General features: G+C 38.9%; 1 protein-coding gene and 2 long non-coding RNA genes across 5 annotated transcripts in view; all 3 read left to right on the forward strand.

Annotated features, from left to right (window-relative positions):
* Positions 1 to 2,681, forward strand: part of LOC111963525 (uncharacterized) — a 9,964-nt gene extending 7,283 nt beyond the window's left edge. Inside the window, exons 1-4 of one of the 2 annotated variants that reach the window (XR_011479816.1) lie at positions 2,116 to 2,158; positions 2,318 to 2,336; positions 2,442 to 2,473; positions 2,583 to 2,681. This is a non-coding gene — a long non-coding RNA (uncharacterized lncRNA). Of the gene's footprint in view, positions 1 to 2,115; positions 2,159 to 2,317; positions 2,337 to 2,441; positions 2,474 to 2,582 lie in introns of those variants that run through there. The other variant, XR_002877253.3, reaches the window with a different exon arrangement.
* Positions 1 to 15,017, forward strand: part of LOC111963518 (mucin-13-like) — an 83,372-nt gene that overhangs the window by 39,899 nt on the left and 28,456 nt on the right. The gene's annotated exons all lie outside the window — the stretch shown is intronic.
* LOC139027687 (uncharacterized) lies at positions 3,479 to 5,728 on the forward strand. Its single transcript, XR_011479810.1, has 2 exons — positions 3,479 to 3,521; positions 3,662 to 5,728. It is a non-coding gene; the product is annotated as an uncharacterized lncRNA (long non-coding RNA).

Raw genomic sequence — 15,017 nt, forward strand, 5'->3', positions numbered from 1 at the left:
TATTTATTATTTATTTTGCTTCCTTTGCACCCCATTATTTCTGTCTTCTACTTTGGCTTTCTTCCACTGCAAACCACCTTCCAGTGTTTTTAGTTTTTATTTTACTTGCTGTGTTGTATTCACCTCGCCTCCATGGCCTTTTATATATTTATTTATTTATTATAATATATTTTGCGCTTCACCTCCCTTATCTCACCTCACTCTCACATTGTATATAGACTTATGTTTTACCATTTACATTTACAATTTAAGTCACTTAGCAAGACGCTCATTATCTCAGACACTTAACAAATTGAAAAGTTCATACAATTCATCTTGCGTCCCGTGGCTCCGTGGAAGGAATGAAACCCACAACACCATGAGCGTTGCAAGCGCAATGCTCTACCCAACTGAAGCCACACGGACCACACTTTTTCACTGTAATTTATTGACTATTGTTTGTTTACTCCATGTGTAACTATTGTGTTGTTATGTGTCGAACTGCTTTGCTTCTATCTTGGCCAGGTCGCAATTGTAACATGAAAGTCGTTCTCAATTTGCACTACCTGTGTTAAATTAAAAGTTACAATAAAAAAATAAAATAAAATTAAAATAGGTGATTTGTATGTTCTATGGTGGCCTGAATTGGTTCCCAATCAGAGGCAGGCGTTTTATCGTTGTCTCTGATTGAGGATGATATATTAGGTAGCCATTTTCCCTTTGGTGTTCGTGGGTTCTTGTCTATGTGTAGTTGCCTGTCAGCACTCGTTTTTGTATAGCTTCACGTGTCGTTTTGTTATTTTGGTTAGTTTGTTTAGTGTTCATTCTTATTATAATAAAGAATGTACGCATACCACGCTGCGCCTTGGTCCGATTCATACGACGAACGTGACAGTAAACCTGTTGTATTCAGCGCATGTGACAAACTATTTTATTTTATAATAAATAAATGTACATTTCTCTTCTCATCTCCTCCTCACCAGGTTTGACCTCTCCTTTGGCCCCCAGCACAGCAGTGAATCCTACATCAGGTGTGTTGGTATCTTTATGCTTAGTTAGTAGTAAACTGAAAAAACTATTTTTTCTTACCCAGGTTTTGTATTTTTTTTCATCACAAATGTGCCTAATTACTAGAAAAGAGGTTGATATTGGATGATTTGATTTAAATCTATCCCATTTAAGATGACCCTTACGAAAGTTGTTGTTTAATTGGTGTTTACTGTGATGTGTGTTAACTGTTAACAAACCGTCTCTATCTTGTATGCAGGAGGTCAAAGCTCCAAGACAGCGTTGTGAATTCAAACAGTAAAGATGGATAAGTATCCTTATTTAGTAATCCCACAGCAAAAATGCACTTGTCTTTTCCTGCTAGCACTGACTTTGCTGATAACTACTTTGTTGATGGAAAATGTACTTGTTGTGATTGTGATATGTTGTTGCCTCACCAGCTCTTAAGATGAATGCACTAATGTAAGTCCTCTGGATAAGAGCCTCTGCTAAATGACTTGTCGTGGAAATTTCCATCAACACCTGAAGTCAATATGAAATAATATTTATATCAGCAAGCTGGAGAGGTTCCAACAACTTAATGTACCATAGTACACGTTGGTCGGGAGCTCCGCGGGGAAGTCCCATTAGTTGTCTTATATCTGCTTAAAAGACAAGTTATATTTGCAAGATTTAGCTTATTCATATGAATTCATCATTAACGTTGGTTCATGCATGTGACCAACCATACCTCACAGGCTTCTTCTCTTCAAGCTGAGACCTTGAAACTGAGACACCCTTTCGGTTTTCAAAACAATGTTCTTGGCACTGCCAAATTGCTTATACTGAAGTAGGATTCCTCCCAGTCACGATCAATCAGCATTGCATGAACCCAGTCAATTGGTTATTAAAAACAAACATAACATTTTCCTTCACAGAATCAAATGTAGAAGTTAGCTTCTAGCTGTCTTTTCTCACATATATGAAACGAAACGTTTACCAAGACAATAATAAAGTGGTATTCTAACACCTGTCTACCATTGAAGTATTTACATTTGGATTAAGAGCTAATGACCTCTTCTGATGTCATGTCACCAAACAGCGGTGCAATTATGGCAGCAGCAGTGGGTTTGCTTCTGGAGTGGGTGTTTCTTGATGGGATTGACAGCTGTCTATCTCTGCAGAGGGACCAGTGAGTACTTCTGATTCTGCATAACAAACATTTGCAAAATTTTCCTTCTCATATTAATGTAAGTGCCTTTGACATGGGTTAATCTTTCAACTCCTTTTGGTGATGTTGTGTAGTGTAAGCTATATTCAAATCATTCATTTAGCTAATTTGTTTTTTCAGAGAAAACCAATTCTCAGAGGTAAGAATTCCCCTTGTGAATATGATGCAGATTGTATACCTTTAGTTCTGTATTGTCCATGATGAGATGTTCTACCACAACCTTCTTATACTTTTATGTGTACAGACCTACAGCCAGACAGGATGATCACAGACAATGTATGTTCCAAACAAAATACATCAACACTGCACACAATACTAACACAACTACACACATGCATGTACAAACACATATTCTAATTTCATTTTCATTTGTTTTCTGTTGTAGATGATTTGGTGATGGGAGCTATGAGCAGTGCAGGCATGTTGGATTCAAGGGATGCTGGGTTCTATTCTTCTCATCCTGTTACCGTCCACATTTTTGCCCTCAGGTGAGTTTTAACAGAAGTCTTCTGTCCCTGTCTTCCTGACTGGGACGTGAATTTGGGACCTCAGACAATAACACTTAATCACTCAATGCCAACCATACTAACTTAACTTTTTAGTCAGAGCATCTTGAAAGCGTGAGAACAGAGCTTGAAGTCTCCAGGTGGTTTGAGTCAGGAGGTGTGAGTGACATCAAACCTGTTATTTCACTTCTTCTGACACCCCCCCCCCCCCCCAAAAAAACCTCTTACTTGTGCTTTGTCTCTCTGTGCAGGCCGTGGAGCAATCTGCAAATGAAGAAGTAAGTACAGCAAATAATACACTTGGATATAGATACATACTGGTTTTCGGACGGACGACAGACAGTCTGAGGGATAATGGATCTTTTCTCCTCTTTCCTCCAGGCTGATTCAGAGAATGCAGGGTCTACAGCCTGATCACTTCTGTACCATCCACATCTTACCAAGGTTTGTCTATTTAACTCAATCCCAATGATTCATAACATGTAGTGCTTTTTATAGGACTCAAAGTGTTTAGGCTGTATGTTGTCTGAGTAGTCATATCAGTAAGCATGTATGTTATATGTTATACATAAGATAATGTGTTAGAGCATGAGATAGAGCTGTACTTCTACGGATGGTTTGAGTCGGAGGAGAAGTGTGAAGGGACATTAAGTACAGCAAATTGATGCAGACACACACCACACTGACGCCTCATCATCACTCACTCACTCACTCACTCACTCACTCACTCACTCACTCACTCACTCACTCACTCACTCAGGCTCCCTCTTGCTGTCAGGTCCTTTTGAAAAAATGGAAAGTAATCTGAAAACGACAATGTAAGTTCAGAATCACCCACTGTGTTTGATGATTGTGACGACTCCTAGTTTCAGATTGATGTTACTCCTTTTAGAATACATACATTTACATACTGTAGAAATAAAGGACTGAAGTTAAACTGTCTGTTTCTTTTCTCTAGTCTGATACATACCACGTATACAGCTCAATCCCCGGCAGACCAGCAACCTCAGCCCAGCGGGATGGGTTGTACAGTCTTCTGCAGACACACTGAAACTACACCACTGGCTCTCTGTAAAAAAATACTGTTTCTTTCAGGATGTCCTTTATTTATCACACATCATGTTACTGTAAATAAGTATCTAATACATCTACTGCAGTGCCGTTTCTATTTATAAGCGACATACAGTAAGCAGCCACTAGAGGCCCCTCCAGAAAAAAACGTAGGATAGTAGAATAAACAAGATGCAGTTTCGAAATGTGGTTCTGCATCAGCAGTTTTCCTCTTGTTATGTCAGTCACTGATAGTCACTCAATTATCCCATGTCAGCTAAGATTTTATAGATTGCTACACAAGTTAGTTTCGCCAGCTATCTAGGCCTTGTAGTAATGGCCAAATTACTGCCCAGGGGCCCTGACCTCCAGGGGGCCCCCAATGATTTTGTTAGTCACTCTCACTCAGATATCAAATGAACATGGCATAAGTCATTACAAAATGTGTAGAATTGCAGGAAATTGGCTTTAAAACTGAACGTTATTATTTCAACGACAATGGCACGTGTTGAATTTCAGGAAATTTGCTTAATAACTGCAAAGTTCTCTCCGCCCCATGGCAAAATGAGTAGAATTGCAGGACATTAACTTTAAAGCTCCAAATGTTTCTCTCCACCGCCACGAGCTGGACCACTAAAATGTTTTGTCAGCCAGGTGGGCAAATCTCGCTTAGGGCCCCCAAAATGCTTGGAACTGCCGTAATTTACTGTATCACACATGGACACCTGGCTTGTGTTACATGCCTATCCATAATATCTGTTAATGTGTTAGTATTTCTATTTGGGGATTTTGGAGGGGTCCTGGGCATACTCCCCTTTTAACATTTTTAAGTAAATGCCCAAGTAAATATATACTGTATTTATATCTATTCTGTCATTTGTGTGATGTCTCCTTCCATAACGGTTTGATACAGTTTACTAAATAAAATATATTTGTGATCAAAATCGATAGATACAGACAATTTAAAATAAATAAATATATAAKATATTCACACATAATGCAAAAAACAGGTAAATAGGAAATTAAGAAATTAAGTCATTAAGATCCAAAAGTGGTATTGCAAAGATATTTTTCTTGGTGAAATTCATCTTGAGTTGAAATATGCTTATAATATAATTCAGATGCACCCAACAAATCTGGGGAAAAAGTCAAGTTTTTTTTAAACAATTTTTGCAGCAAAAGTTAGCAAACCCCAAAAGCCTGATCTTATAGCAAAACTATTGATATTGATATTTCCCACATACTTTGTTACAAGCTACAAAATATAACATTTCAGTTTTAAAAATGTTTACATTGTTGGCAACATCAGATCAACAAAACTGAAAAATATAGATTTCCTAAATGCTATTCAAATCTCCCAATTTCTCCATGTTTACTTGTTTAACTTGTTATTTTCCAAATTCCCAGTTGAATTTCAACTTACTCAGCACCTCAGTCGCTCCTTCAGTGTGCAGTGTTGTAGACACATTCTAGCCTTGAAGTCCAATGACTGCGGAGTGGTTTAGATGTAAATGGTGTGAGAACACAACTTCATTACATGTTTGTCCAGTTAATATGAGTTTACATTCTGTTTCGATGCACACTTGAGCCCAGCGGTCAGGAGGGTCGATTATGCTATGGGGGATGGCTTTGTTTGTTGAAAAGGGGTGGCTCTCCCCTCACCTCCCATATACACAAGATGTACATATATCTTTCTATTGTGTTATTGACTGTACGTTGGTTTATGTGTAACTCTGTGTTGTTGTTTTTGTCGCACTGCTTTGCTTTATCTTGGCCAGGTTGCAGTTGTAAATGAGAACTTGTTCTCAACTGGCCTACCTGGTTAAATAAATATGAAATAAAATAAAAAATAAATCCCTCTTCTATAAGACCTTTAAAGGTACAGCAAATACAAATCCTATGTTTTTTTTCTCCGTTTGAAATGCTCTCTTCTGTAAAACAAAAAAGTAAGCAGAATAAATTGACTTTGACCATTCCATCATCTTTGTTAGTATTTTACATGATTTGATCGTGATTATTCAAGATAATTCAAAAACTATGTACTGTTGTCTATGTCACCTTTTTCRGGCCATTGGTGAAGATCAAGGTGCTATTTTCCTTAAATGTTTCTTTCAGTCCATATACAGCGCATTCGGAAAGTATTCAGACACGTTGACTTTTCCACATTTTGTTACTTTAAAGCCTCTCTAAAATGGATTAAATAGTCCCCCCATTTAATCTACACACAATGCCCCATAATGACAAAGCAAAAACTGATTTTTAGACATAGGTTTTTAGACATAAACACTGAAAATTATATTTAAAAAAGTATTCAGACCCATTACTCAGTATTTTGCTGAAGGAACTTTGGCAGCAATTACAGCCTCAAGTCTTCTTGGGCATGATGCTACAAGCTTGGCACACCTGTATTTGGGGAGTTTCTCCCATTCTTCTCTGCAGAACCTCTCAAGCTCTGTCAGGTTGGATGTGAAGCGTTGCTGCACAGCTATTTTCAGGTCTCTCCAGAGATGTTTGATCGGGTTCAAGTCCGGGTTCTGGCAGGGCCACTCAAGGACATTCAGAGACTTGTCCCAAAMCCACTCCTGCGTTGTCTTCGCTGTGTGCTTAGMGCCATTATCCTATTGGAAGGTAAACCTTCGCCSCWGTCTGAGGTCCTGAGTGCTCTGTAGCAGGTTGTCATCAAGGATCTCTCTGTACTTTGCTCTMTTSWTCTTTCRCTCGATCCTGACATGTCTCCCAGTCCCTGCTGCTGAAAACATCCCCACAGCATGATGTTGCCACCACCATGCTTCACCATAGGGATTGTGCAAGGTTTCCTCCAGACTTGATGCTTGGCATTCAGGCCAAAGACTTCAATCTTGGTTTCATCAGACCAGAGAATATTGTTTCTCATGGTCTGAGAGTCCTTAAGTTGCCGTTTGGCAAACTCTAAGCGGGCTGTCATGTGCATTTTACTGAGGTGTGGCTTCCGTCTGGCCACTCTACCATAAAAACCTGATTGGTGGAGTACTCCAGAGATTGTTGTCCTTCAGGATGGTTCTCCCATCTCCACAGAGGAACTCTGGTGCTCTGTCAGAGTGACCATCGGGTTCTTGGTCACCTCCCAGACCAAGGCCCTTCTCCCCTGATTTTCCCAGAGACAGATAATGCTTAGTCCTGGACAAAAAATATTATTCAAAGGACAAATTACATATTATCTGTATTGTGGTTGGTTCTATTGTGAGGGAGGCAAGTGGCCTACATTCTCCTGCAGCAGTCACAGACAGTCTACAGATCACATACCAACCAGTACATGTATGCTGTCACGTATCCACACCTGCAAACAGGTGCACGAGTGCACACATGCACACATACCAACAAACACACACCACAGTCGGGTGGAAAGTTAGACGAGGCTTGTCGCATCCTGTCCTTCTGAAACTTCAGCCTATCATATTTCAGAGACTAGTGTTGACCTCAGATACATTTAACTGAAACTATTCAACTACTTTACCAGACAATTTTAACAAGATATAAAAAAACTAAACTAAATTCACCCCCCAAAAACACCAATATGAGAAATGTATTCATGCTTCTGACCATTACAACAAGCATCTCACGAGTGATGAAACCCCACTTGTCATGCTATATTTCCATGTAAATGTTCAGTGTTGTTGTTTACTGCTTATGTATCTGCACCTCTATTATCTATTAAGCTAATAACTACAGTAGATAGGAAAAATATTGCCTCTAATGCACACTGTGGAGCGTCATATGGAGACACAGCAAGACTGTTTCTTGTTTCTTACTTTTGGATGTTGGCAATATATACTGCAGTTGTACATGAAACCTGCTTTTTATTGTGCAGTGTAGTTAAAAAGAAAGCCTGAATAAAATATAGTTATTTCCTCTGACAGATAAGCAAATGATTTTGGCTCATGTTAGGAGCAGGAGACATTTACCTCTAATCACATCAGTTGATGGACTTTCATTGTGGTTTTCCTGTGAGCAGGCTCGTCGTCTTCCTCTCTATATAAAGCATTCTCTCAGTCACAGACACSGTACTTATTATGTAGTTTGTGATAGTCTGTTTCTCTGAAACATGGCGTTATTCACCCCTGATCTGGCTCGTTATCTGTTTTTGATCATCCTCCTTTGCTGTGAGTTATTCCTCTGATCCAACTCTTGCACTAGTATATATACACTGTATACAGCTACATCATTGGTATTGAGTGTCTAATTTGATCATATTTCATGTGAATATTGTACACTGAGTATACAAAACATTAAGAACACATGGTCTTTCACCAATTTCATTGGATTTAGGTGAAAAGTAGTGTGGAAAAAGATCAAATACATTTTTCAAATCCAATCATTTTCCCACATTGATTCAACGTAATCACATTGAGTTTCTTGGTTGAAATGATGTGGAAACAAAGTTGATTCAACCAGTTTTTGCCCAGTGGGTAGTTACTAACATGATGTTACTGGTGCACTTTGACTGATGCCAATCGATACAAATGTTAAACGTTTGTTCTCAAGAATAATATCCCCACCATGTTTTTAATMTCCTTTTCTTAATCTCGAGTTCGGTCTCGATACCACATATTGAGTGTCTCGGTCTCGGATCCATTTTCACTTGGTCTTGGACAATGATGACTCTGAATTTCTTCCTTAAACCAGCCGAGTCTTTGGAGGTGGCAGAATGTTTTCTTTTGCAGTGACATTTGCTGTTTTGGACCTGTAAACAGATCGTTTGCATTCAAAACTGTTTGCATGTACGTTTTGCCTAAATATGCTGGACTGCCTTCGAATTCTGAAACATTGCCTACTCAAATTATTACAAAAATAATGGAAACTACAGTAGGCCTACTTGCAGTGGCAGTCTACACACTTCAATGCAAAAGATCAACTGTCTGTTCAATTGAAAAACTCTACTGTAGACCTGTGTTATCAACCACACTCCCTTTTGGATGCATAGAGCAAAAACAAATGACGTAATATCCTGTAATTGATCTAATAGGCCCAATGGAATGAGATGTGCATGGTAATTTGTCGTATGGTTACTTCGTGAATATGAACTCTTCATGGCCAGAAAAGGTGAGGAATTGATTATGCAATGTTTATGATATATTTATATATTATGTTTATAAATTAATATTCTGCCCTACCAAGCAAAAAGGCAGTAACTCCTCACAGAGTGGAACTGAGAAAAATGTCTTCCAAGTTGAATTGTCCAGCCAAATGAATTCTGGGGAGATCATTTCCGATGTGGTGATCTGTTGCCTTACTATTAGTTAATATTTTATTCATGTTGACCCTGACCTCTGACATGACCTTTGACCCTTAAACAGCAGTTACTGCCTTCTTCCTTGGCATGATATGTTGCAAATGGCAGGGTAATTGTGCTGACAAACTGCCTGGGAGCTCCTCAGTGGTGAAACTCCTCCTCCTTCAATCAGTGGTGAACCAGGTGGAACAAATCTTCCAGGCAATCWGGGCGTGCCAGCACCTGGCTCTGCTGTTGTCTTTAACCCGCAGTGAAAGGAGCATTTATAACACCACAAGACCAAGGAAACTTCATCTTTGTGATCGAGGTGACTGTGCAAGTCCAAGCCCTCCACAAAACTGTGAAAGACAGCCGGTAAGCGCCATATTAGCCATGCTTGGCTAGACTGACTTAAGCAGTGCACTGCTAATGATACTCTGGAAAACACAGACTCTTAACTCTTAACTTTGATAGGACTTTTGCAGTGGTATTTATAACTTCAAATGTTGTTTGTGGGGTATAAAGGAAAAGTAAGAAGAGCCAAATTCATTGTTGACAAAGAACTTGTTTGAAATGGTTAAAAGTAATTTAAACTTTGTAGAAATCTTAGTAAACCAAGTTCTTAATTCAGTAACAAATGTATAGTCTAAAAAATCTTTGGCTAAAAAATTAAAGATTTGTCTGTTTAAAACTACTGATTAGAAAATAAATGTAATTTTTTACTACTAAAAATATTTTGAATGTATTTGGCTAAAATGCAAATTTAGATAAAAATATACTGATTCTGCTCATTTGATTAAAAATGGTGGGTTTCTATTTTGGGAAACATTTGCTTAAAAGTGGAAACCTTGTATTTTATAATGGCAGAAATGTGTTTATCGGAGGTGAATGTGGATAATTTTGTGTATTTAATTAGGCTGTCAACTCAAATAATAACTTGTATTTGTCATCTCTTTTTTGAGGTTTTTCACCTGTTTACTGCCAACCAAAGAATGGTAAATACAAGACAAACAACTGATTCCATGGCTGTTTATTGAGTGAAATCCAGTTAAAATCTTTCATGTGGAGGGACTGTCCTTTTCAAGTGGGGAATTGCACAAGAAAGAGGTCAACTTGACAGTAATACCAAAGCAAAGAGCAGTGTCTGCCATTTTCCTTTGTTAGTTTACTATTCTTCTCATGTATGTTATTAATAAAAGAGCAGTGTAATTACTGACAGTGAAGCGGAGTTCAAACTGCATTCTTCGTGTGACTTCCACTAAGATACCAGTTGAATTTACATGGAGATGTAGGTTCTGCGTCAGTCACATTACATACTGTGTTTTACAACTAGCCCAAGTCTTGTTATAAGAATACATGTGAAAAGCAGCACTGCAATTGTTTGAATTACATTAAATGATTACCTATCTTGTAATATATAATGATGCATTGGAACAATGGTAGAAGTATGAAATAGGGTAATACTAATTATAAAAATTACCATGAGATTGCAAAGTAAATTATTTGTATAAACTACTGGTCAAAAGTTTTAGAACACCTACTCATTTATGGGTTTTTCTTTATTTTTACTATTTTCTACATTGTAAAAATCATAAGACATCAAAACTATGAAACAACACATATAAATCGTAGTAACCAAAAACTGTTAAACAAATCAAAATATATTTTATATTGAGATTCTTCAAATAGCCACTCTTTGCCTGATGACAGCTGTGCCACTCTTGGCATTCTTTCAACCCTTCACCTGGAATGCTTTTCTAACATCTTGAAGGCGTCCCACATATGCTGAGCACTTTGTTGGCTGCTTTTCCTTCACTCTGTGTCCAACTCATCATTGCGTTAGAGCGTAGGCCAGTAATCGAAAGGTTGCTAATCAAATCCCGAGCTGACAAGGAAAAATCTGTCAGTTAAACAGTTAACCCACTTCCTAGGCTTCATTGTAAATAAGAAATTTTATTAACTGACTTGCCTAGTTAAATAAAGGTAAAATAAAAATTGTAAATAAATAATTTCAAAGTGGAATTATGTCAAGCAAATAAAGTGTCAATGAGTATTCAACACCTTGTTATGGAAATCCTAAATAAGTTCAGCAAATAAAATATTGCTAAACAAGTCGCATAATACTTTCATGGACTCTGTGTGCAATAATAGTGTTTAACATATTTTTTAATGACACCTGATCTCTTACCCCACACATGCAATTATCTGTAAAGTTGGCAGTTGCTTGTAATTTCAAACACAGATTCAACCAACATATACCAGGGAGGTTGTCTAATGCCTCACAAAGACAACTTAATGGTAAAATTGCACAATTACACTTTGGATGGTATTCAATATAAACAGTCACAACAAAGATACTGCATCATTCCTAACTTACTGCCGCGAGAGGAAGAAACTAGCTCAGAGATTTACCATGAGGCAATGGTGACTTTAAAACAGTTACAGAGTTTAATGACGCGCAGCCGCACCTTCTCCACGCTGCTCTTCGGTCGTCCTCCTCGCTTTCCTTGGAAGAACTGGGAGTCATCTCGCAGTAACTGGATTGCTTCCTGATGTCCCCGATTGACTTACAGGGTGGGGCTCTCTCAATGAGTGACGAAGAGCGACGGGCTGGCTGTCGGCTCCCTGAACATTGATGACAGAGGGCGGGGCTGGGTGAGGCGGGGGAGACTGACTAACAAACCCTACTCTGCCTCTGATGCATTGGTGAAGCCAGGCAGCACAAAGATTGTGGCTTAGCGGAAAGGCAGGAGGATGATGAGGAGCCAGTGAAATTGTTTACACGTGAAGAACATTTTCTTGCTTTAGAATTATTGAGGTCTCGAATTTGTTTCTTCTTGTTATTGCAGTCCTTAACTTCTCTTGGGGTCAGTGGGACGCAAACGTCCCACTGGCCAATAGCCAGGAAAATACAGCAGCCATATCAAATAAATAATTGATATAAAAATCAAACGTTCATGTAAATCACAATCAGTAGATACCAAATTAAAGCTACAACTCGTTTGAATCGCAGCCAAACAGTCAGATTTCAAAAAAGCTTTTCGGCGAAAGCATAAGATGCTATTATCTTGATGACCAACAATCAGTAAACAACAGAGTAGATATTTCAACACTGCAAGCACGACACAAAACGCAAAATAAAAATACAATCATGCCTACCTTTGACGAAATTCTTTGTTGGCACTCCAAATGTCCCATATAAACACCACAAATGTCCTTTTGTCGATTAAATTCCGTCGATATATATCCAAAATGTCAATATTTGACCGTTTCATCCAGAAAAACACACGCTTTCCAAACTTCGCCAAGTCACTAACAAAATATATCAAAAGTTACATGTAAAATTACCAAACATTTCAAACTACTTTTGTCATACAACGTTAGATTTTTAAACGTTAATAATCGATCAATTTGAAGACGGGATATCTGTGTTCAATACAAAACAAACCAAACTGACTACAACATTTTTCATAACGATATTCTCTCCAAAATGTACTTCATGTGACCCTATTTAGTAGCCCTACTTCTTCAGTAACACAAAGAAACCTCAACCGATTTCCAAGACTGGTGAATCCAGTGGAAGCGGTAGAAACTGCAATCAATCCATTAGAAATCTGGTGTCTCTTAAAAAACGAATTAAAGACAGTGACATCAAAAATGTTTGAATTGTTGTCCTCAGGATTTGTCCCTGCTACATAAGTTCTTTATTCTCACAACATAATTCAAACAGTTTTAATAACTTCAGAGTGTTCGATCCCAAATCTACAATAATATGCATATCTTTATATTCTCGGATGAGTAGCAAGCAGTTGAATTTTGGCAATGCTATTTTTCCCAAAGTGAAAAAGCTGCCCCCCCCAAGAAGTTAATGCATATGCTTGAGGATTCTCTCTTGTTCAGGATTGGGAAGTAAACAGCTGGCATGTTGATGATCCACATGGCTAGACTTTACCCTTTTTTTGCTCTCCTTTTCTCTCCACCAAAATCTCTCTTTCCTTTTCTCTCTTTAACCTAAAATCTCTCCTTTCTCCCTTTTCTTACTCCCAATGTTCTCTTCCGTGTTTGCTTCCTCTGCCCCTCTTCTCAATCACCCCATCTTTGCCCATTTCACCAAATCACTCTCGTCTGGAGGATTGATGATGACTAGGACAGTCACTCCTGTGGACAAAATCTAATTTTATCACTGATCAAGCAGTGATGGGTTCTGACTTTTAATTCTATTGACGAGCTAAACGCGACGTTGACGCCTGATTGAATCAGGACTGAGTCGGAATATGCTCAGCTTGAAAGCCACCGCACTACTGCGTGGCCTGTTGAATCTGCCCCTGCTGAGACTATAAACTAATCTATAAACTGAATCGAACATACTTGAAGAGCTGTGAACCTGCTCAGTCTTTCAGTGGCTTCCGTACGTTTCTATGAAGTGTCAATGAAATATAAACTTTTATTTTTTTCAACAAATAAACAAATAATAACAGTTTTAAAAATGCAGGATTGAGTCAACACACCCAGTTTCTATTTCAACCTCATGTTTTTGATGTGTAGAAAATATTGCCTATATTGACAAGCTAGTCGAGCTCTAACAATGTCCTCAAAGATGGAAGGCAGGCGAGACCTTTCTAGCCAATGATGGCAGATAAGTGTGACCGAGTCATAGATTCCAATTCCAAGATGGTGTAGCAGTGCAGACGTGGTTTGTTGTCCTCTCGTTTACTTTTTGTATTTTTCGTCGTCTTTTTTGTATATATTCCAATTTATTTTTCAATCTCTTTTTCCATGTTTTAAATAAATATACCTTCGGGTTACCCGCCTCACTCGGACACGGATCCGCTATTTTTTTATACTGTCACGCCCTGACCGTAGATTGCTTTGTATGTTTCTATTTTTTGTTTGGTCAGGGTGTGATGTGGGTGGGCATTCTATGTTTGTATGTATAGGTTTTGTATTTCTATGCTTGGCCTGGTATGGTTCCCAATCAGAGGCAGCTGTCTATCGTTGTCTCTGATTGAGAACCATACTTAGGTAGCCTGTTTTCCCACTGTTAGTTGTGGGTGGTTATTTTCTGTTTAGTGTTTGTATCACCTGTCAGAACTGTTTTGGTTATTCCTTTTGTTATTTTGTATTTAGTGTTCAGTTTCAAATAAATAATATGAACACGTATCACGCTGCACCTTGGTCCTCACCTTCTTCCTCCAACAGCCGTTACATAGACCCTATAGCCAAAACTTTCATCAGAAGGTAGCCAGCTAATTGGCTAAGTTACTAGCCATTTAGTCATTGTTAGCCACTGCTAGCGGCATTTACCCTCTGCTCAGGCACCAGCCGTTTTTTTTTGCCTGGATAATACCTGCAGCCTAAGACAGTTTTTCTCCACTACAACGCTAGATTCCTGCCGTAAACCCCTGGACCATTGATCATCACAGCTAGCTATCTTCAACTGAGTGACCCAGCCCCGAAGCTAGCCCTGAGCCAAGTGCATCTCCTGGCTAGCAAACAAAATTCCCACAACTACGATACCTCTTTCGCCATCTGGCCCGGTCCCTTCCTCGACACGGCGTCCCGCCGTACCACCCCGACTGGTCTGCAGACGTAATTCCATCAGCTGTGCCTTCAACCGGCATTTGCCGGACGACGGAGCAGACGCTTCTAATTACCCAGGACTTCCAACTTTAAACGCTATGTCTCCCGTGTGCTAGCGTAGTAACGACTACCAAGCAGTTTCCCTGTTTCATATATTGCTGTACACTGGGCTCTATGATCACTTGGCTACATAGCTGATGCCTGCTGGACTGTTCATTTATCACGGTACTCCACTTTGTTTACCTATGTTTATCTGTCGCCCTAGCCCCGAACTCAGGCCCTGTGTGTAGTTAACCGACCCTCCCTGCCCATTCATCGCCATTTTACCTGTTGTTGTTGACTTAGCTGATTAGCTGTTGTTGTCTTACCCGTTGCTGACTTAGCTAGCTCTCCCAATCAACACCTGTGATTGCTTTATGCCTCGCTTTATGTCTCT

Source organism: Salvelinus sp. IW2-2015, linkage group LG1 (assembly GCF_002910315.2).
Source record: "Salvelinus sp. IW2-2015 linkage group LG1, ASM291031v2, whole genome shotgun sequence".
In the NCBI taxonomy this organism is placed as follows: domain Eukaryota; kingdom Metazoa; phylum Chordata; class Actinopteri; order Salmoniformes; family Salmonidae; genus Salvelinus; species Salvelinus sp. IW2-2015.